This window comes from Temnothorax nylanderi, unplaced genomic scaffold (genome assembly GCF_030848795.1).
Source record: "Temnothorax nylanderi isolate EJ_2023f unplaced genomic scaffold, tnyl_v1.0 TNYL_tig0033_pilon, whole genome shotgun sequence".
Lineage (NCBI taxonomy): Eukaryota > Metazoa > Arthropoda > Insecta > Hymenoptera > Formicidae > Temnothorax > Temnothorax nylanderi.
In genome coordinates, this window is record NW_027249095.1 from 1,478,096 (window position 1) to 1,499,773 (window position 21,678).

Here is a 21,678-nt window from a genome sequence, read left to right on the forward strand (position 1 = left end):
GGCGGGCGGATGGCAATGACTCCTTGCTTGCGGCAATCGTACACGGCTGCTGGCTCGCACTTTTGTTTCGTGGCTTCTGATTTATTGTATAGCTCGCGCGCGAGGGATACTGTTTTCCGAAATCGAGAAAAATAAGACTGGAGAATAAGTACAGAAACCACACGCGGTAGTCTTTCGAAGTTTTTATTGCATAAAAGTCGGAAAAGAAAAAGTGCATTATAATGGACATTTAATATATGGTTTATTTATATAATTCTGTGTTATAACTTTCTCTCTATTATATAATTTGCGTTTTCTTTTTAGTACCTTAGTATAATATATAAATTAATTACATTTCTATAACACACACGTTTCACACGATGTACAATCCACAAAATACTTTCAATACTTTTAAGGAACACGAAAAGTAATTCCAATTTTGAGGAATGTCGGCGCATATTATTACACGTATGGAAAAAAACGCGCGAGATCGAAACGTTTGAATGTTTTACGATTATTTCTAAAGTTTCCGTAAACCTTTTGAGATTATCTGCAACTTCTGTTAGGTAATGAGATCTGTCCGATCCAGTTGCCTCGCGATACCGAAACGAGATCGCCCGTAGGCCAAGTGGATCTTTTAATTTCGCGACCCTATTCCCGACGAAATTAACTTTTCTTCTAATTTTGTGCGGCCTGGAAAAATAATACGACATACGTGCGAGGCAGATAAGCCTCTCGTGGCTTCTGTTCTCTCGCTCCTTCCTCTCTCTGTCCGCTCCATACGTTTTCTCACGGCTAGCGTCGCGATTTCATATCAGATGAGTCTGCAGGGTTAACAAATGACCTCGGCTGGCGCACGTTTCGAGTGTAATTAATATGACGAGCGGCTCGTTTTACCGTTAAAACAACGTAGTAGGAGAATAATAGGTAGAGTCCGTCGAGGGAATGGGGGCATGCATTGTCACGTGGAATTTTCCAGACGCCTCTATTTTTAGGTATGCTGTTTTTCATGCCGACAATTAGAAAATGTCTTTTGTTCGATAAAATGTAAACAATTTTAGTATAATAAAATCGATTTCGTTTAAAAACGTTTTACTCTTATACAAAGCGCGATTACACAAATAATTTTGTATACATTGTTATTTTGTTTTATTTTTTTCCTAGTCTAGTAGAAGACACAAAGAATTATTTTATCTTTTGTGTCTTTTAATGATAGAAAATTGATATAAAATTTTTGAAAATATAATAGGGTAACTCGGGGGAATATGCCACACTTAAGAAAAATATGATTTTTTTCCTATTTTTCTTTCTTTTTGAGGTATCTTTGCATACTGGTCTTCTTTTTCCTTCTTTTATCTGTTATTTATATATGGTTTTAATGAAATATTTTGATTGTTTACTATTAAAAAGAAAGCAATACAAAAGTGTTGCAAAGTGGCATATTACCCACCCATGTGGGTAATATGCCACATATACAAACATGTATAGTAATTTAACTTTAGAAGGGCATTCTTGTCTAAAAACATGTAAAAGAATATTTTTATTACTTTCTTTGCATTTCAATAGTACTCTGTGTGCTATAAGTAGTCTAAATTATTCGGAATGCAATTTTGCAAAATATTAAGTACGTAGCCTATAATATTCTTAGCGCATGAAATAAACGTGTTTATTCGATATTTTTCAATATTTTTTCATCATTTTTTCAACATTTTTTCAATATTTATACGGCAAAATATTTATTTATACTGTTTACAGCTCCCTACTAGCAGGATACTGCTAGTAGGTTAGGAAGCTGTAAACAGTACTGGCATTTTACCCCTATCTAAGTAGTGGCATATTCCCCCAAGATGCAGTTTTATATTAAAATGAGCCTGTATTATACGATTGCCAGTAAAACGAATCGGCGACGTACTGAATACTTTCATTCTAACCAATATTAATAGAACGACAAGCTAATCGAGTTTTTAAAAATAGTGTAATGCTTGAAGAATATCTTATATAAAACACTAAGAAAATTATAAAAAGCACGTTGTCATACTTGTCATACTGTACTTACCTTATAAAAACTATAATACTGACAGGAAGTAAGTAAAACTTGGGCAAAACGTCAAATATAATATTTTTAACAATTTCACAGTATTTACAACAACGCTCCTAGCCGTAGCTTTGTTAAACATAACGAGTGGCATATTTCCCACACTGGCATATTCCCCCCAGTTACCCTATTAATAATTATACAAAATATAAAATTACTTTTTTCGGATATATTTCAAGTGGTACACGAATGTTAATTATATGTTTATTACTTTACTTTAAAGCAAAGCTTCCTCTTTAATGTCGTCACTTTATAAGAAATTAATACCCGTATATCAAGAACAAAATTACTACAGGTTTTATTAAATATGGAAATTAAGGCTGCGTGCGCTGATAAATGATTCAACAACCATGTCGAAGTTTCCATGGAGCATTTCCTTTCTCGGAAGTTGAACACTGGTAAACATCGCTAAAGTTCTCCTCAGAGCGATTATTAATTTACGGCGAAGTAGCCGCGCACTGTGTTCTTCATAGATTATAAACGTCGTTATCATTGTGTCGATCGATAAACGTATGTGAATACGTAAATGAATGAGCTTGTTGGAGAAACAAGAGAGGTTATCGATTTATTAATGCAAGTCAAACATGCCACACGGATGCTATCATTTTATTAAATGGTTCTGGTTGTCCATAATATGCCTATAGTCATACGGTTTAGTGTCAATGTAATTGATATCGAATTTTGCAAATTCAGAAAGTTTTCTTCTGTCTGATTTGAATAGCGGAATATAAATAGAGATTCATTAAAAATTAATTTTTAATGTCGTAAAGAATAGGATCTCTAAAAGATTAATACAATATAATTTGTTTATTTAAATGTTTGGAAATATATTTCATGTGATATTTCACGGTGATTAATCAACGTTTGAACAAGTACTATAAATATTCTCAGCTGGTGACTAATTCGGTTTTCAGCGAATTTGGTCAAATCCGAAGCACGTATCTCTCACTGATACATGCATCGTGCGGTGTGTTTCTGTTACATTGACCAGTTGCATTTCAGTACAGGCGAACGATATCGGTTAGTCATGCTGCAACGTGGCTGATTGCATTCTCGGCGAGTCAATTAAAAACATAAACAGAGCTGTTAGATGGATATAATAAAGCTGTGGCGCAATATTATTCTTATCAGCAAAAAATAAATTTTGAGTATTATGCAAGATAATACATTGTTCTATTGTATATAGCTATACATATACATATATGTATACATGTATATATGTATACATATAACGACAACGTAGATTCACGTCGTCCTTGTGCCGCGATTGTTGATTGCCACTCTCTAGAGGAAGTTATGTCACTGATTACTCGTCATCGAATCGACAAATAATCTTAAATTTAGATTGCAAACAGAGTTATGACACGCATTACGCTCGTATTATTCGCATGAGATGTATCAAGTAGGTGTTTCTTCCTTTTTCAAGGATTTGCTCAATTATCTTGTTATTACTTGCGATATTAACAGAAAATTTTCACGATATTGTATTTCGAATGGTAAATACTCAAATCATGAGTTATTATGGCAATTTGTCTCTAATTCAAGCAATAATCGTCAGAATATTAGGTACCTATACGTGCAATCATCTTGTAATATACATATAACATTTATAAAATAGGCATGATATGTATCTATATACATATCATGTATTGATTACAATAATATTTAAATATTATCTAAATAAAAAATATACCGAGACGGATTGGCCTTGGAAACGTGCGTTTATGATATATCCGGCTTGACAAGTATTATTATTGACTTCACTTGAAACCTGTCCGCGAGAAGTTTGCTGAGCTTGTCTACGCTATGTTATAATAACGTCTATTAACCAAGATTACGTCACAGGTGTCGTTAATCGCTACTGGATTATTTCCTCTATCTGTCGGATTATTTAAGGTTGTGCTGGACACGAGTCGGTTGTTGGACATACGAATGGAATATCTTCGTTTCCGAACAACTTGCTCGCATCGTACTTCTTCTATCCCGTCGTATTAAAATGCGGCGGCATGATTCTAATAGAAGGTATTACCGGTCCGGGGCTGGATGCAAACACGTTGTAATGTATTCATATTGGCCCACTGTGCTCTACGGACCTCAAAGTGAGGGCTCTTCCTCGGCTGTGATATTTGAATTTTAATGCGAACCTTCCACCCCGCAGCCGACTATCGTTTCCCCTTCCTCTTCCCTCCCTCTATCTCTTTCTCCATCCTGCCTTCTTTCATTTCTTTCCAGCGCGTCCCTCCTTTCCCCCTTTTCCCTCGATTCTTCCTTCTCGTCCCACTCGTCGGCCACTCGTGAAACCATCGTGCCCTTTTCGGTCGGTATCCACCTTGGCAACAATCGCTGGATTTCACAACCCTCGTAGCTATTCCTAAAAAGGACTCTTCCTTGGCAGATGCTCGAAAGATATTTCTGTGAGAGACCTTTTGGGTAGGACGCTCTTCCGCTATGAAAGTCCTTTTCAATGGCCCCAATTTCTGGTTTCTTGTAAGATAATTTAAAATTTTTAGATACTCGCAAAATTGTTCTTTTTATTCAAGAGACTTTCACAAAATTCTCCGTAAAAAGGGAAATTTTAGATTAACAATATTATCAAATATATAATTGAAATTGTCTTTCGAATATCTAACTCTATATTTCGGTAAAGATTTAAGAAAAAAGATAAAGGAAATTAGTAATAAGAAAGTGATTTTTCGCTTTATGAAAATAATTTTACTCAAGCATTTATAATCACCTTCTACTCTAATTAAAAATAAATACAAATTTTCTCTAAATTAATTTTAGAAAAAATTATACAAAATATTAAAAATATTAAAAATAATTTAACACGAACATCCTGTTACGGCTTTCTTTGCCCTACTCTTTATATTGTATAAAAATTAGTCTTTAATAGAAACATAATCTTGGATTTTTTACGTAAATGCTTGTAAAAATGACTAAATTATTTCACGCCAGATATGACGTGATTTTGAACACTGTTGAACTCCATTGGTTAAACCAAAGGAGATTTTCTCGCTCAGATTGGTGCCTATACCTGTCCTCCGAATAATCGTTCCTGCTCGAAGGGTTCCTCGGGGAGGAGTCAAGCGAGTCGCCAGGCATCTCTTTCACCCTCGAAGGAACCTCAATTCTCGTTATCTTCATTCTCGTTGGCTCTCCTTCGATCCCCCAAAGAAGACGATGCCGAGCTCGTTTATAGACTGACCCAGCTCCAAAGAGGATGACAAAGTCGACGTTTGCTCTATCCTTCTGGATTATCTCGACGATGCTGCTTTCTTTCTGAGGTGACGCCTCGCGAAAAGTCGAAAGAGAGCGATCGAAACACGAGGATTAGGGGACGTAACTTTCCTTTTAGGGGTGGATATATTAACTTTGTCACTTGGTGACACTAACGGACAGTAACTTGCGTTTGGCAAGTCTCAAATATTCCATCAACATTTATCTTTACGGGGAAGAAATTTGATTTTACCCCTCAGAAAGGCAATGTTCAGCGATGTATCTCTCTATTCACCGCTGGAATATCTGGCGGAGTTCCCTTTTCTCCGTCGAAATAATCGACGTCTACTCTCGTGAACGATGCGTACGGGGTTTCTCATCGATGCACAATGACGGGTAGATTCAAGCGGATCGAGCTGGCTGAGCGCGATAACAAGCTTAATGCGTTCCGGAACCGGAAACGCGGCCATTGTGCTCCCCCATCGGTTATCGACGTCGCTCGATCGTTCACCGAATCGGGAATCGCGCATTTAATTATCGCAGTTCTTATCCCGTACTCGGGATTTTCTTCCCGATTAACCGGCCGTTGCGATGCCCGATATCAAATTTAATACTTTCATTGTTCCCAGGTCGATGAGGGGTGATAATGAACGACGTAAACTTCGCGGCGGTGCTAAAATTTAAATTTTCTCCATCTCTCCGATTCGCGCTTCGTGAATTAAATCTCGGAGATATAATTATATATCGTGGTAGATTATCTCCCACGAGGTATTTTAACGTTATTTAAATTTATACGCGCGATAAGCTTTTTATAACTTATTTTCATAAATTATACAAAGTACGTAATTAATATTTTATTACAATTGACGTTTTTTATATCAAGTTCCCGTAATTCATATTTTAATGGTATATTATACTAATTCAGAATGTAATGTAAATTAATATTTTCTTTAAAATTAAATGAACATTTCGTACAAGAAATAACATTACGTATTAACAGCCAATTTGCTTAGTCTTGCATAAGAGATCTTTTTATTTTTTACTAGAATTTTAAGTTAGACGACCATATATTTACAAAGGTAGACGAGCGAAAAACGATTTACATTATACAGATGAAAAGGGAACGAGAGAAACGTGTCTTTACCTTTCTTTCCTACGTGCAATTTTTTTGTTCTATGCAATTTCATTTGTAAGTGTATTTTCATGCTGACGTACGTATTTTTATGCGATTCACGTGTCTTTTTACGTAAATCAATCTGAAAAGAGTAGAAAGAGGAAGGCACTGGACTTGTAAGGAGATATGTCAAAAAGAGATAACGAGCACCGGCTTCCGACGTACTTGCACAACCCGCTCATTATTTTCGAAGTAAATATGTCGTACAAAGGATATAATGGAAAAGAAAAAATGAGCAGAAAGAGAGAGAGAGAGAGAGGGGGGGGGGGAGGCAAAGAAGCGTGGTGCTGACTTCTGACGGTATAATCGAAACTTTAAAGAAACTTAATAACTTTTGTTAATTAGGCTGGACAGTAAAAATGGGATATTCAAACTTTCAAAAAAAAAAGAGATACTTTTTATATAAGAGTTGTTATTATTCTTGTTGAATTTAAATTATGACGAAATATTTTTATCGATAAAATGTATATTGATTCGCGATCACGTGGAGTTTTCTTTTTTCCTTAGGTATCGGTATCACTTCATATTCTAACAACTTTCAGTTTAACTTTCTAATATAAATAATCTAATAATAGTAATAATAAAATTGTAATACATCGTATTAGAGCTTAGTGTAATAGTTCTAAATGAAACCTCTCATATCTCTGCTTTCTAATTTTAGAGAAATTAAAGTATTTTTCTAAACAGATCTTTACTATCGGACCCATGTAGCGAGACAACTGCAACTCATGTGTCATATACTCCCTTTTTTCTTCATTCAGTGATTTCCTCCTTTCTTTCCAGTTGCTTCACTCTCTTTTTTCCTATAATACTCTCACCTTTATTTTCGACTAACAGCATCTATTTATATCCTTCCTTTTCACTCTCGCACTAGTTTTGCTCGTTCCGTAACGAGATTTCTCTGCAGCGAAAGAGAATGCGTCCGCGTTAACGCATTAGCATTTTATAGAACGACTAGATGGGCTCCGCGAGTTGCAAGACACTTGTGTCGCGAAAATCTCCTATATTTCTTCTTATACGCAGGCTTCTTATACTACATTTCTGTGTTTTAGTCACAGCATTTTTTCTGTCATTATTCTGTGTACAATGTAATTTATAGTTTATTATCAGTAGAGTCAAGTTTCGGTAGAATCGATGCGCGAAATAATTGGCCAATATACCAAAACCAGTAATGTATCAGCAATAGTTTGATAGAATTTAGTAAAACTGAAATTATACATGCCGGTATGCAACACGATATATCGATTAGATTATATAAAATTCAATATAAGAGAGTTTGATACGATGGAAATATCGGAGAGGTAAAGGTACGGCTAAAAGAGGTACGCTAGAAAATAAAAGGCAAAACAGAACGGAGATATTTGTCCATGTTGGACGTCAGGTTAGCTTTTACTTAATTGATCTTTGTTACGATTGAGAGAGGACGATGCAGCCTTTAATTAGCATACTAATTACTTCTGCTTTTCGTCCGCGTCTTCCTTTGATCACTTTTTGTCTTCGCGATCCGGATTCACCTGCCAGAACGGCGAGCTGTTATCCACTGTTGTTTCGGTCTCTCATTAATTAAAAAGCAACTTCTTTTGTCTATATACGCGGCGGTGGTGTGAAAGAGTAACTGTGTAACTTAGTAATTGCAATAAGGAACAAAGCGGAGTAGAACAAAGCGGTTATTGTACTCGTTCGCTACTTCGTTTCCGGTTGTTTTGATGTTGTACGGCCAAGAGAGAGTGTTTATTTCGGATAGTGAACTTTTAATTATTTTCAAATGTATAGTTTAAGACATATAAACGAATATAATCGTTTTCCCGTGCACTAAGATGAAAAAATTTCTCTGATAAAGGCATGCGAATATAGCCGACGTGATCAATCGTTGCAGCATGTAGGGCTTTTATTATTAGCCATTATATGCAGTCATATAACATTCCATTCATAATTATATAATGCATTCCGCTTCAAGCATTTTCTTCTAAAATCAATGCGTAGGAAATTATTTTAGATGGCAATTTCTGATAATTCTCATCCTCGCATAGCGCTATAGCCGTTAGGAGAACCGCGAATGTTGTTCTGGACGTTGTATTTCATTAAAACGAAACTAATTCGGGAGAGAGTAATCTACGCTGAATATTATCGGATTATTACCTGCGCGATACTTCTATTTATTAATCGCGCGGTATTCGGGATATTTTACCTCAGTTTGAATTTAGCAAAGCTGTGATTTCCACACACAGTGTTCTATAATCTGTTTCGTCCCTCACTGTTGTACGCGTCTGCGATATATAGATACCGGATCACGAGAGATAGAGAAAGTATGCGCGAGCGGGGACGATTAATTTGCTTGAAAACTTTCGTAATCAGACTGCGAACCCAAGTTGCGATAGGGTGTGACGCCTTTTAATATAATTTACTATGTTCGCTCGCCAACATAATGATGAGATAATGAGAGAAAAATGAGGAAAATAATTCTGTTTGTTGGGAATATAACTACCGCTATAACGAATATTTGTCGAAGAATATTACACAGAAAAATTCTCAGATGATACGAGCGAATAAATAAATGAAAATAAGTTTACAATCATGAGTAGGAAGGAAGAAAAGAAAGAGGAGAAAATCCGTATTTAGAATACATAGACTGCATTTGATATCGAATTGAAAAAATGTGAATAAGAAGTTTAATATATTTGGACAGAGAGACGTGAAAATTCCAAATAATATTTTGAAGAAAAACGAATTTTATCGACTTTTTTATTATTCAATTACTGTTATTGTCATTAATAAAATATTTTGGTTTTATTATTAATAAAACATATAATTTGTTAATTTAATTGCAAACAAATATCTTCAACAATTACAAATATTTTCGAGATATAATATGGAGAAAACCGCATAAGAAAGTTAAATCAACAAGTTTAGTAATGGTAAATTGATAAGTTGGTAAGTTAGTAAGTTGCTAAGGATACATCTCGCTGTTTGTTTCACCAGAAATGGAAACACAAAACCGACATAATCCACTTGATGCAAAATTCGAAGTATCCTCGGAACGTTGTAACACAGTTTGCAGTATCTTTCTCTCTCTCTCGCGCGCGCGAATTGTACCTTGAAGCGGTTTGTTCGACTCGTATTCTGACTTCGTTTCGACGCGGCGAACTTGGCGCCGCGCCAAAACGAATATCAGACAATTTACCCGTAATTTCTGTAATGCCATATTGAATGCTCCGGGGATGTAATATAGTTTACGATGCCTTTCGTAACTATCGCGCTTTGGTACAGCGCCGCGGGTTGGTTCGTTTGTGACTCGACGTTTGTTGCGCGCTCGTTCTCGCTTGCGCAACCGTGTTTCCATAAAGGCTTTCGCCTTGCGAGACGGGATCGTGAGAAAAGGGCCTGCGGTCGTGTCGGCCTCGAGTCGCTCTCCGGAGTAAGAGGTGGAAACGCCCAGAATTGTATTTACCGACTGCATGTATATGTATATCTACGGAAGATCGTAAGACCGGCCATGCACCGAGTTAAGATCCTGCGGGCTATATCGAGCATTCTTGATGCTACAAGCGCCGTCCTTACTACGATCTTTAGTCAGAAATTCTAGCGTTATAATTAAATACTGTATGTACTGTATAATTAAATACTGTGTCTTGCATATTTATATATGCATAATTCTTTTGGTGCTAAATTTTGATTTACAGTTTTGAGTTCTTAAACGGAAAATGATAGTTCAGTAATGAGTAAATAACGTGACATTTGTTTTAATGAATCATAAATATAATAAGTTTTTTATCTATTTTACTTTGTTTCTTGTATTTTACTTTTTCACGTTTCTAGCTTTTATTATATCGATTGTTTGAAATTTTAAAAAATTTTACATACTTATTTCGTCTATAGTAACTATACTTTCATGTTTCTAAAAAAATATTGCACAAAAGTATAAAATAAATTTATATTACAATCGTATGATTTATAAACTACAAAATATATCGTTTTATTAGGAATTAGAATACTATTCCGTTAAGTAAAACCGTTAAGTAAAACCTATTCTTTGCGGTGTTTCTTTAATCAGCCTTTCTGTCAACTTTTGTATAATAATTACGTGCCTTCAAATTTAATATTTTCTTCTTGCGCTATTATTCTCTAAAATCTTGAAAATTGTCAATTAGGATGATCATCGTCAAACGGTCGACCTAAAAGTGCAGTCGGCCGGTGCACCGCGCCACGCCGCACCGTAGTAGAAAATAATCCATTGCGTTACGTGAACAAAGAACCGTACTCAGAGATAACCACCGTAACGTTACTCGTACGACATGCCAAGTAGCTCACATTTTTCCGCAAGGCACGGTGCGGCGACCTTTTTTCGCGGTCGTCGAGCATCACGCACAAGCTGGATATCCGGCTATAACTCAGCTGTGGCGCCGGGTTACTCAACCCTGGACACATAAACATACCTTAGGCTACTCAACGATTCCAATGTTTATGGATATCGACAATGTTTTTTTCTACATTTTTTTTGGAGCGTTAAACGAAAAAATTTACGTTTCTTTCCTCGAATTAATTATGTATTTCGCTAATTGAAGAAAAACTCGTGAATTTCTAGCAAAACACTTTATATAATCAGTCGTTAACGTCTCGGTGAAGTTTGCGATAAACGTGTTTATCGCATCGTGGACGCGAGAGTTAATAAAGAAAATCGCTAAGATTTAATCTTCTGGTGATGCTTTATGCATAATGCTCCTCTTAATGGTTCATGAATCTAGGCTTAACGCAAACGCATCATCTCACGCCGATTATTTCGGCTCGCTGCCCAGGGAGCGGCTTGTTACGGGTTAATCACCTCTTCACCTTCCAAGCGTTACCCTCTCCGAGAGTATCCCCCTATACGAGTTTCTCCGACCCCGAGTTATCTAGTTGGATGACCCCCGGCCGAGACTCACGGCTTGTCCCCGCGCTGCGGTAGCGCGAAATAATTTCTCCTCGAATCCACTTCAGACCTGAAACAGTACGTGCCATGGCTGCAGTATCTCCGAGAGCGTTATTACCGCGAACGGTTAAGAGCGTGCCGGAATATGGACCGCTTCCGAGGCCAAGGAGGCTAAATACTCGTGGCCGTTTTGTAGCCGCGCGGCGCGCCCTGCCGCGAGAGACAATAAATCGCAACGTGGCGCTGCAGCGGGTCATTAAAGGTGTATATTTTCCGTCCGCCTTGGATTGCCTCCTCTTTCGTCTTAGGTCTTATAGATCACCGGTTATAATCCACGACGGCAGCAGAAATAGAATTCGCGTCTGATGAGCGAAGTACGGGAAAAAAAATTTACAAATTGCAGCGCGCGCGACAGGCAGCGAGAGGATGGAGAATGCGTTTCGACCGCTTCCGGATATAGGCGAGGGCACATCCCGACGGAGGGTGCCGATGCCGAGAAGGGGCGGATGCATCGTCGCGAACATATCGTGCCTAACGGTTTACTAACGACCGTGACCAATTGCTCGTTTCCGACCGCATCCGTCGCGTCGGCCAGACCGATTGTCACTCGTATTCTCATTATCCTGTCGCCGCTCGTCGGCGATCGAGCGCGGGCAAGAGGGATGTCTCGCTGTCGTTTCTTCTCGAGATGCTCGGAACCAGACTAAGCGGATCGAGGGTCCCGCCACGTGTAAGATCCGCTTTTAAATACGACGTTTGAAGTGAAGCTTACAAATTGCGGAGTTAATTTACGGACCGTAACTCTGAACGCCTCATTTAGATTCTTGACGTTGATCCATTTTTTATAATCGCATGCACAAGAAACAGATGCCGCCAACTGCTTTTTATTTGTCCCGCTGCAGGCTTCTTCATGTCATTCTTCATTATGTCATCCGGAAAACTATATATAAATTTATCGACATGTGTCTACCGCTCGATAGCTGTCCTTGTTTTATTTAAACAGTATGTATTCTATTAATGGATAATCACTTGGCTCGTTCGGATTAGTAGTGAGTTACCTACATTTTTCGACGCACGCTTTTCATTGTATCTTCTTACGTCATAATGAAACGGTACGTTTTACGCGAACGCGCCGTGCGACGGACGTTGATGGAGGAGCTTTGCGAGAATTGCGGTTAATTCTACGGATTGTCGGTGTTGAACAGCGTGAAAATGTTGCCCGCGCGGACACTTGGCACAAATGAAAATTATCGGCGGGCAAGCGAGCGCCGTGCCGCCTGTGTATACGCAATAATTGGATCGTCCTGTCGTTATGTCCGTTTGTTTCCCGCCTTCGCGCAGTTTTCCCTCGAATCACGTCCACGTCTGTTGTCCCCGAGGGCGTCCGGATTGATTTTCGATTTCGCCGACTTAGCGCGCGCGTGTACAGGCGGCACGCGAAATAATAACGTATCCGTAATCCACGCGATGCGCGCCGAGGCACGTCCATTTTTCCATCCTGCAATTTCCCCGTTCCTGGAGGAAGTTTCTTCGTAAGAATTTCAGGATCCGCGCTGATTACTTTTTGATACATTACGCGCGCGAACGACGTAATGGACGGCCCTCACGATGTATTCAGTTCCGTGAGCTTTTACGCTATTCCCCTTCTTATTTATTCGAAATTTATAACTTGTCTTCATAAAGCTGTGTTTAACGTGAAATGTTCAATTAGTAATAATTAATCGCGCGATTAAAATTATTATGTCGAGTCACTAATGATAATATTCTATAATTAATACTGTTAAAATATTGATATTAAGCACCATTACTTTGTACTTACAGCTCATTATCATTGCAAGGGATTAAAAAGTTAAGAAATGGAACAGCTACAATTCCCGTGCAATGAAAGAGAGAGAGAGAGAGAGAGAGAGAGAGAGAGAGAGAGAGAGAGAGAGAGAGAGAGAGAGAGAGAGAGAGAGAGAGAGAGAGAGAAGTACGAGTTGCAATGCAAATACATAGCACAGTTGATTTACCCATTACGTTGTAAATATTTCTTACGATTTTTATACGGTCATCCTACCAGGTCAACGACCGCAAGAATATGCTTTTAGACGTCGATCGCATAATCATTCTCAGTGGTTTACACTCTCTGTAATTAAAAAGCTTTTAGCGCGACCGCTATCGTTCTCGACGTCTTATATACTTTCACGTTTTATTTTACGCTTTTTCCTCATTCTCCTTGCTTGATGCTTTAATAAGGCCCAAACCATACCTTTTAATTTAGCGACTGCATATCGAAAGGAAACATTTTCAGATCGCAAGCTGGGGAAACAACTTTTTGAGAGGTAAGCCGAAAAGTAATTCCCTGCTAAATAGAGGTTATTATAAAAATTTTACGAGTGAGCCATTTATTAAATGAATAGCTATTATGCTATTAAGCGTCGGTTGATATATCAGTTAATCTCTGGCTAATTTTGGCTGATGTTTTATTAATATTTTAATTTTGCGCATGCAAATGTTTTTATAATCTCATTTAGATGTATAAAATCTCTCATTGTGAGAAAAAATTTCAATATTTAATCATCTTTCTAGTCATCAATTAATTTATGTTTTAAGATTTCAGATATAATAAAGCCTTTAACTTCTACAAATTTTCTACCTATTTTGATTTAAAAATATCAAAAAATAAATAGATAAGAGTATAATTGATGAAATGTTAACTCCGTTTCTTTTCTTGACGAAAATTTCTAGAGTCGTTAATCTTTTTGTTAAAAGAATTCTGGTATATATTTCGATTGTGCTTTTGAATTTGGCAGAACAAATAAAATGACGAAGAAGCTGCCACGAGAATCGATTATTCCAGTGCAGTGGTGACAAACTTGGCATGGGTTACGCTAATTAACGTGTATGAACTTTCCGCGTGATGAAGCTCCCCGATAAATCTTCCAGTTTCCTCTCCCTGCGAAATCCTTAATTCGATTTCAATTCAGATATTGCGACGGTGCGGTCGCGTGAGACTCGATATCCGTATGATAACATTCGTCCCGTAAATAATCGATCTCGTGCGCGCTCTTGCATTGGCTCATTGGCCGGAATGAACTTCGCGAGCCCTTAATCTCGATCTTCATGCTACTCCAAAGTTTTAACTCTAATAAAAAAGTTCCGAACACGAAAGAAAGAAGATCATTTCGCGGAGTTCGCGCGGTTCCGTTATTTCTGGTTGCACTTGCTTCTTTCGCGATTGCCATTGCCGATGAAATTTTCATTCTCGATCGATCCGACTACTGCTCGATTCGCTAACAAACGGTTATTGATTAATAATTGATAACAATTAAAGTAATTTAAATCGACCTGACTGGCAATATATATAACGTCTTTTCGATATGAACATTGAAAAACTGTGAGCCAACTTGCTTTGTCGGATTCACACAGAACTTTTTTCGGATCAATCATCGAGACATTATTAATTTCGACCATGGGTTTTGGTCCGTTGATGTAATTTCTAAATTAAATAGTTTAAATTTTTATTGCGAAAAAATATTACCCCAGCCAGGGTAATTTTTTCGCAATAAAAATTTAAACTATTTAATTTAGAAATTGCCAGTCAGGTCGATTTAAATTACTTTAATTGTTATTCTATGTACCGGCGAAAAGAAATTTATCATTCTGTTAATAATTGATGTTTTGGTGTTGTAATAATATATCGACGGTGCAAGATATTTTATATCTGCAGTTTTGACGTGTGTATACGTGTGTGCTTGAAAGAGATACAGAGATATACATCAGGGAGAGACACATACGAGTACTACCAGTAGTCGTGAATTCATAACATACATCGCACGGTTCTGTTCTGTTGTAGCAGTCGATCGAATTATCTTTGACAGGAATAGAAACAATTATAATGGACGCTGCTTGTTCGAAAGCCTTGGTTGATTATGAACAAACTTTGCACGGTAATATAATGCATTTGCATAGACAATGTGTAATCCGAAGACACAGCCATTAATGAACATAAATAATGTGCAACTCATGAGATAATAATCATGAGAAGAATACTTAATACCTACAAATCTATTTAAAAAAAAAACTTTGAGATATTTAACGTGCCGTCAACCATTGGACCACTAGGGCTCCTTTAAAGGTTATATGGCACACAAATCTATTTTAAAAAGGGAAAAAGGTTAGGTCATTCTTGCGTGTGGTCCGGGCAACTCTCCGATTTACTTTATCTACCGATTTATCTCCGAGTTACTTAAGTGATATTTACTCGCATCTGGAGGTGATTTATCTCGACGAGTCGACGAGTCGTGCATTTTCGTCATCCGGAAAGAATCGTGAGAAATTGTTCGCCTCGCCTGACTCGCGGACAGCAACGTAGCCGACGTTATATCGCGATATACACACTTCGTTTCAGTTTCGAGAAGGAAGAGTTACGAGCGGATCTCGCACGGGCGCGCGTAACTCAGCGGAACTCGTTACACTTTATGAAATGAAATGGACGCTAAATGAAAAGTTACATTCTTCCGCTCGTAAAGCACGGCCGCCGCGCCGTCTCGACTCGCCCGTACTGAGGATTCATTCGCGCGCGGTCGTTTTAAGTACATTTCTAACGTCGCCGGCAATGCTATCTATCCTACACGCACGCTTCGGCGTCTCCATCAACCGCACGTCTCATAATCGCTCGTTCATGACCGCATACATCGTTGTGCTATCTCATTGTTGAATTTATTCTCGCATGAGTCTGTCATTCACAGTTTAAGGCAGGAGCTGGAGTTAACTTACGAGCAATCCTCTGAGAGAGAAAGAGAGAAAGCTATGCGATTGTGTTAAAAGCTAAAATAATTATTGACTGAGTATAGAAATAATACGCAAATATGTGTTTTTATTGTGCTTTTTTAAGCGGATTATGTTATAGAGAAAATATTTATTAAATATGGAATATATATATATATATATGTATAATATTCGCGAGTATGTGTTTTTATTATTTTGTTATCGGAGCGAATTATATTGATTAAAAAGTGGCTGAGATATTTTAAGCGTACATATAAGCTTGCCTTTCTTCAAAAAATAACTGTCTGGGCATATATTGAATTATCTCTCGTCGCATTGAATTATAATTTGCGCACTGTTAAAATTGTGATTATACAAGTAAAAATATTTATCGCGAATAAATATAATATTATTTAGAGATATAATAATCTCATTTACAATCGTCGATATCTTTTTCATCTTATGAGCGCAATTGGATATTATTATTTTATCACATAATAGGTTTATTATTATGACTTTATAGTTATTTTCTGCGGAAGATACAAGCTTGTGTTTCTTGTCCCCGTTTCGCTCTGGCAAAGCATATTTCCTCCGTAGCCACTTTTAGCTCTTCTTTCCCACTTGTTCTACTCACTTAGCGTAATTAGCACGGGCCGAAACCCGCGGGAATTAATCAAGTCCGCTTCTTCTTTTTCCTACATAGTTAACGTTGGTAAATAAATGAGTTGCAGCTAAATATGGCACCGTAATTGATAGAAGTGGTTAATAACAAAAAGTAAGATTTTTGTCACGACGAGGGAATATAAAAATGAAAATTTTAATAAATTGTTCTGGAGATAAGATTGAAAATTGGGACAGTGCGCGCATCAATCTGTGAATGAGTACAGTATTTAAAAAAGCACGGAATTAAATTTTAATTATTGTTAACTGTTTGAGATAAAAATATTTTAAATTTAAATAATTGTTTTACGTCTGGATAAATGTGGAAACATTATTACTCAACGACATCGAGCTAAGTTTTATTATTATTTTTTATTATAATAAACTTTGAATTACCAAAGTATTAAATTTTAGAGCTTCGACTTTTATTTTTCGACGAGAAAGATCGCCGTATATTCATTAAATGCCCGTGTTACGATTATTGTACATATAAAGAACCGATTTTCTGCGGTGGCACATTATCTTTTTATATTATCCTTTATATCATCTAAAGCACAAATTTTATCGCCGCGGTGGGCGACCGTATGTTTACCGTGGAAATAGAGCATAAAGTACGATTCTTCGTATTCGAACGGCGTCGCGCGATTTTTCTTCGCTCTGAACTGGAAATGGATAAAAATGGACGGGACGGAAGCACCCGACGGCTTTGTGGCGAGTCGCAACCGCGATTTATATTCGTGCGATGCATTTTCATCGGCGCATCGATAATGCATCCGTCAGATTGTCAGCGTGCGGTTACGACCGGGCGGGAGGAATCAAGTCTGCTTGTCCGTAGATTTGTGGAGTGCGCAATGAAATAGAATTAAATTCGGTCCTTGACGATCCGTGCGAATGGATATCGGCGCGGAATCGCTCTGTGTTTCGCGATTTCACGCTCGCAGATCGCGGAATGCGTTTCAACCGCGTAGAAATAGCGTGCCGCTATTCAGAGCGGTAGATTACTTATTCATCGCTTTAGCTACGTCTCGGTAAACAGATATAACGAAATTTCTTTGACCACTGTACCCGCGATAGAGAACAAAGTTAAAGTAGATTATATCGATTGTAGATTTAACTCTTTGAGGCTCTCTCGTTCTCTTATCTCTTATCTTTGTGTCGAAATAGTATGAATTTTTATGAAGTTAAAATTAACGGCAACGGTTAGTTTGATGAACGATTATTCTACCCCTACGCGTGTATGTATATTTTGAGAGAGAGCTAGCGAAAATCATTTGAACCAGCCGCCGAGTGTTACACACGTAGTACAAAATAAGTATACTAAATTGAATTCTTCTTGGACATATTATGTTATAATTAATAATAAATTCATCATAATATTGGATATTTGTCCGTCTGAATTTTATTTAAATAGCTAAAATAGTAAATAATTAAAATTTACATTATATTATATTTATATCATATTTACATCGTATTATAAATTTATGTAATATTTGTGTTATATTAAATTTTGACAAACATTATTTGCACAAATAATATTTGTGATGTTTTGTAAAATATTTCAGATAACAGAAATTTCTCATTACGTGCGATATTAAATCAATTTATTTTTTCGTGCTTTGTCGATGACTTTAAGATAAAACCCTCGTTCGTTCGTATAGACCAATGCGGCGCCAGCGGCTCGAAAAACGTCGTCAGCTTTTCGAATTCACCGCCAGTAATAATCGACGTGATTTATCTTCGCGCACAGCCGACGCGTATCGACGTAGAGGGAAAAAAGGAACGTCCGGAGGCTGCCCATTGTCAACGTCGAAACGGAAGGTGTGCTTTGCGTGACGACGATTTTCCATTTTTCTCTCCTCTCGCCCGCACGGCGACAATGTCGATCACGATCTCGTCCACCTCATTCGCCACGTTACCACGGAGACACGAAACCGCTGTCGTTATTTGGACGGCGCGGCCGCGGCGTGGCGAACAATCCTCACGTTATGAAATGTATAGATATCGGCCGTTATATTGGCACAATATTCGATACTCGATGAGGTGGGTCGTTTGAAAGTTGTATTAGCATCGTCGTGCTATGTCTTTATAAGTTATATGTATATTCTCCAGACGGGGTGATATGATTTTTATTGTAATTGTTATAACAACTGGAATTTCTTCCCTTGTCGTTTCTCCTACATTTTGATTATTAAATTAAAAATCTCTCTCTCTCTCTCTCTCTCTCTCTCTAACATAATTAAATCTTTTGTACAACGCCTAAGCTGCTTTCGTATATCATAGATACATGAGACTTTTCAACAAAAGCACGTTAATTCATCGTGATTAAATGGGTAAGCCACGTTGATAAGCCATTTCTGTACATGATGGCCAAGAATTTTCAATAATGTCAAGGAGGATTATCGTGATTAGATGGATAGGTATACAATCCTTATTGAAATGCATCCCGTGGTCGCGCATAATATCGTGCACTTCCGTACTTTACCCTTGTTTCGCGCTCGTCAAAATGAAATTTCTATGGAGGGTGGAAATTTAAGCGAGGTTATATTACGAGAGTTTCGTCGAGCTATTTACAAAGAGAGGGTACAGGAAGGAATCATAATTTTAAAGGAGCTTTAATACTTAACGCGAGCTTTACTCTCTGCCTCCGACAACGGTTTAATCGCTGGATGAAGTTACCTTAGTTAAGGTCAAAGTTTGAGTGTCTCCTTTTTTTTTCTCCCTTTGCAAACGTTGCAGAAAGCGTGGGCATCTAAAAGTCGACGATGAGATTACGTACCTGAAAGCGAGCACGTAGAGCGTTCGAAAGTAGTTTGCGAGTTACAGATTAGCGGAAAAAATGTCACCTTTGAATAATTTTATTAAATTAGATTATTGGCGGAATGCTCGATTTAAATCTCTTCGTTTGATTGTCGTAAAATTTATACGCATGCTAAACTATCTGCTATGATAATAGGATAGTAAATTTTATGGAAAGTGGCAGGATTTTCGAGATCGTAAAATATAGTAGATAACAGATTAACGATTTAATAGAGATCTAATTTTTAGAATATAACTTTCTTACATAAGATTTTTTTTTATATAAAGGAGATATTAATTATGTATATGTAGATGAGACGTTTTTATTTAATTATTCAATATTCAGTATCAAAATCAAGTACAGCATACAAAAACTTGGTGTATAATAATTAGCAATATTATTTTATAAATAATTCTCGATCCTACATCTTGTAGTTTCTCGATACTTGCAACTCGACAGACAGCAGGATCATATAGCAGGAAGATGGAGAATTCATTCCTGATTCCCTGCACGACGGCGGTGAAATCGTTACGTGCAAAAAGGCGCGCTAGTCGAAGGCGGTAGGATGAAAAATGTAGCAGGATGTAAATAAGTATTTGTTAGGCGGAGGAAGTAACATCTTTATTGCCGGCGTTGAACAGGGACAGCGAAACGGTTTCTCTCTTTCTTTCTCTTTCTCCCTCTTCCTCTTCCTCTGCGTGCGCTAAGGTCGTACAGTCGGCGGCCGCGGTCCGGGTCATAAATAAAGCGGTGCACACAGAAATTACAGTGGAGCGTAACGCCCGTAATACCGCTGCGGAATAGAATGGAGAAAAATATAATCGACGATGAAGCCGCGCGCACGCCACGAACGTGTGTATCTGCTTTCGCGGCGAGAGCTTCGTGCTCGAGAAAGACGTCATATTTGCAAGAATGCATTTACCGGCTCGAAAACTTCCGTGACGTGACGCCGCGCCGGAACGCGCGAATCCCGCTCGCTCAAAACTTCATTCTATCGCGAGTCACGGCCTCGCGATGCGCAACGTGAACTGTCACGCGTGAGAAAAATCGGTGCGGAGAAATATTACATGCGGATTATTTTGCATAAATTTATCTACAAGTCCGTTTCGCGCAAAGATTATCCCTCGAAAGAATTTATCATGTAAAATTCTTTGGAATCTTCTTGGATCTTTTTTTTACATATTTCAAAAATCGAAATTAGAAAGAATTCAACTAAAAAGAGAAGATACAGAGACATGCAGAGATCTTTATCTGCATACGATGCATACATGCTTGTCTTTTGTCCTTTGCTCTTGCTCTTTTGCTCATTTGTCTTATAACATTTTGAGATTCTCGAGTCTTCGTGTAATTTTTTTATTACCATTAAATCTCGTTTTGACATTCAAAAATTGAACCTATAGAAAGAATTCAACTGAAAGAGAAGATACAGAGACATGCAGAGATTTTTATCTGCATACTATACATAGGCTGCGTTCGGAAACGTCACCCGAGTGCACACGAGTATACTCCCTTCTCTTTCTATCTCAGCGAGTTAGAAGGAGAAGGGAGTATACCCGTGTGTACCCGGGTGACGTTTCCGAACGCAGCCATACATGCTTGTCTTTTGCTCCTGTTCTTTTGCTTCTTTGTCTTGTAACATTTTGAGATTCTCGAGCTTTCGTGTAATTTTTCCATTACTATTAAAATATTGTTCTGACAAAATTTTATCCGAAATCGAACGATTAAAAGAACGCAGTTGGAAATGACGTTTGACCCTCAAGTGAGAAATTCGCTCTCTGATCGTTCAATTCGGAATCAAATATGCCAGGCTAACGTTGACGACGAAACGCGCACCGTGACGCCGTCCGTCGACGTCACGTTATTGCGCGCGGCGTGCATAGGAAGTACGGCGGCATTTATAACGTTCCGGGGTGAAGGGATTACGATGGCGGTTACGCCGTGGGGAGAGTGTGGATACTGATTTACAGCCGCGAGTCACGCCACAAAGCTACCATTTCGAGGCGAACGCGGTTGGAAGAGCGGCACTACCGGCGAGGATGTTCGTGTGGCGCTCGTCGCGCAACAACGTCGACGAGGTGACTTTCGGGGTAATGCAGTGC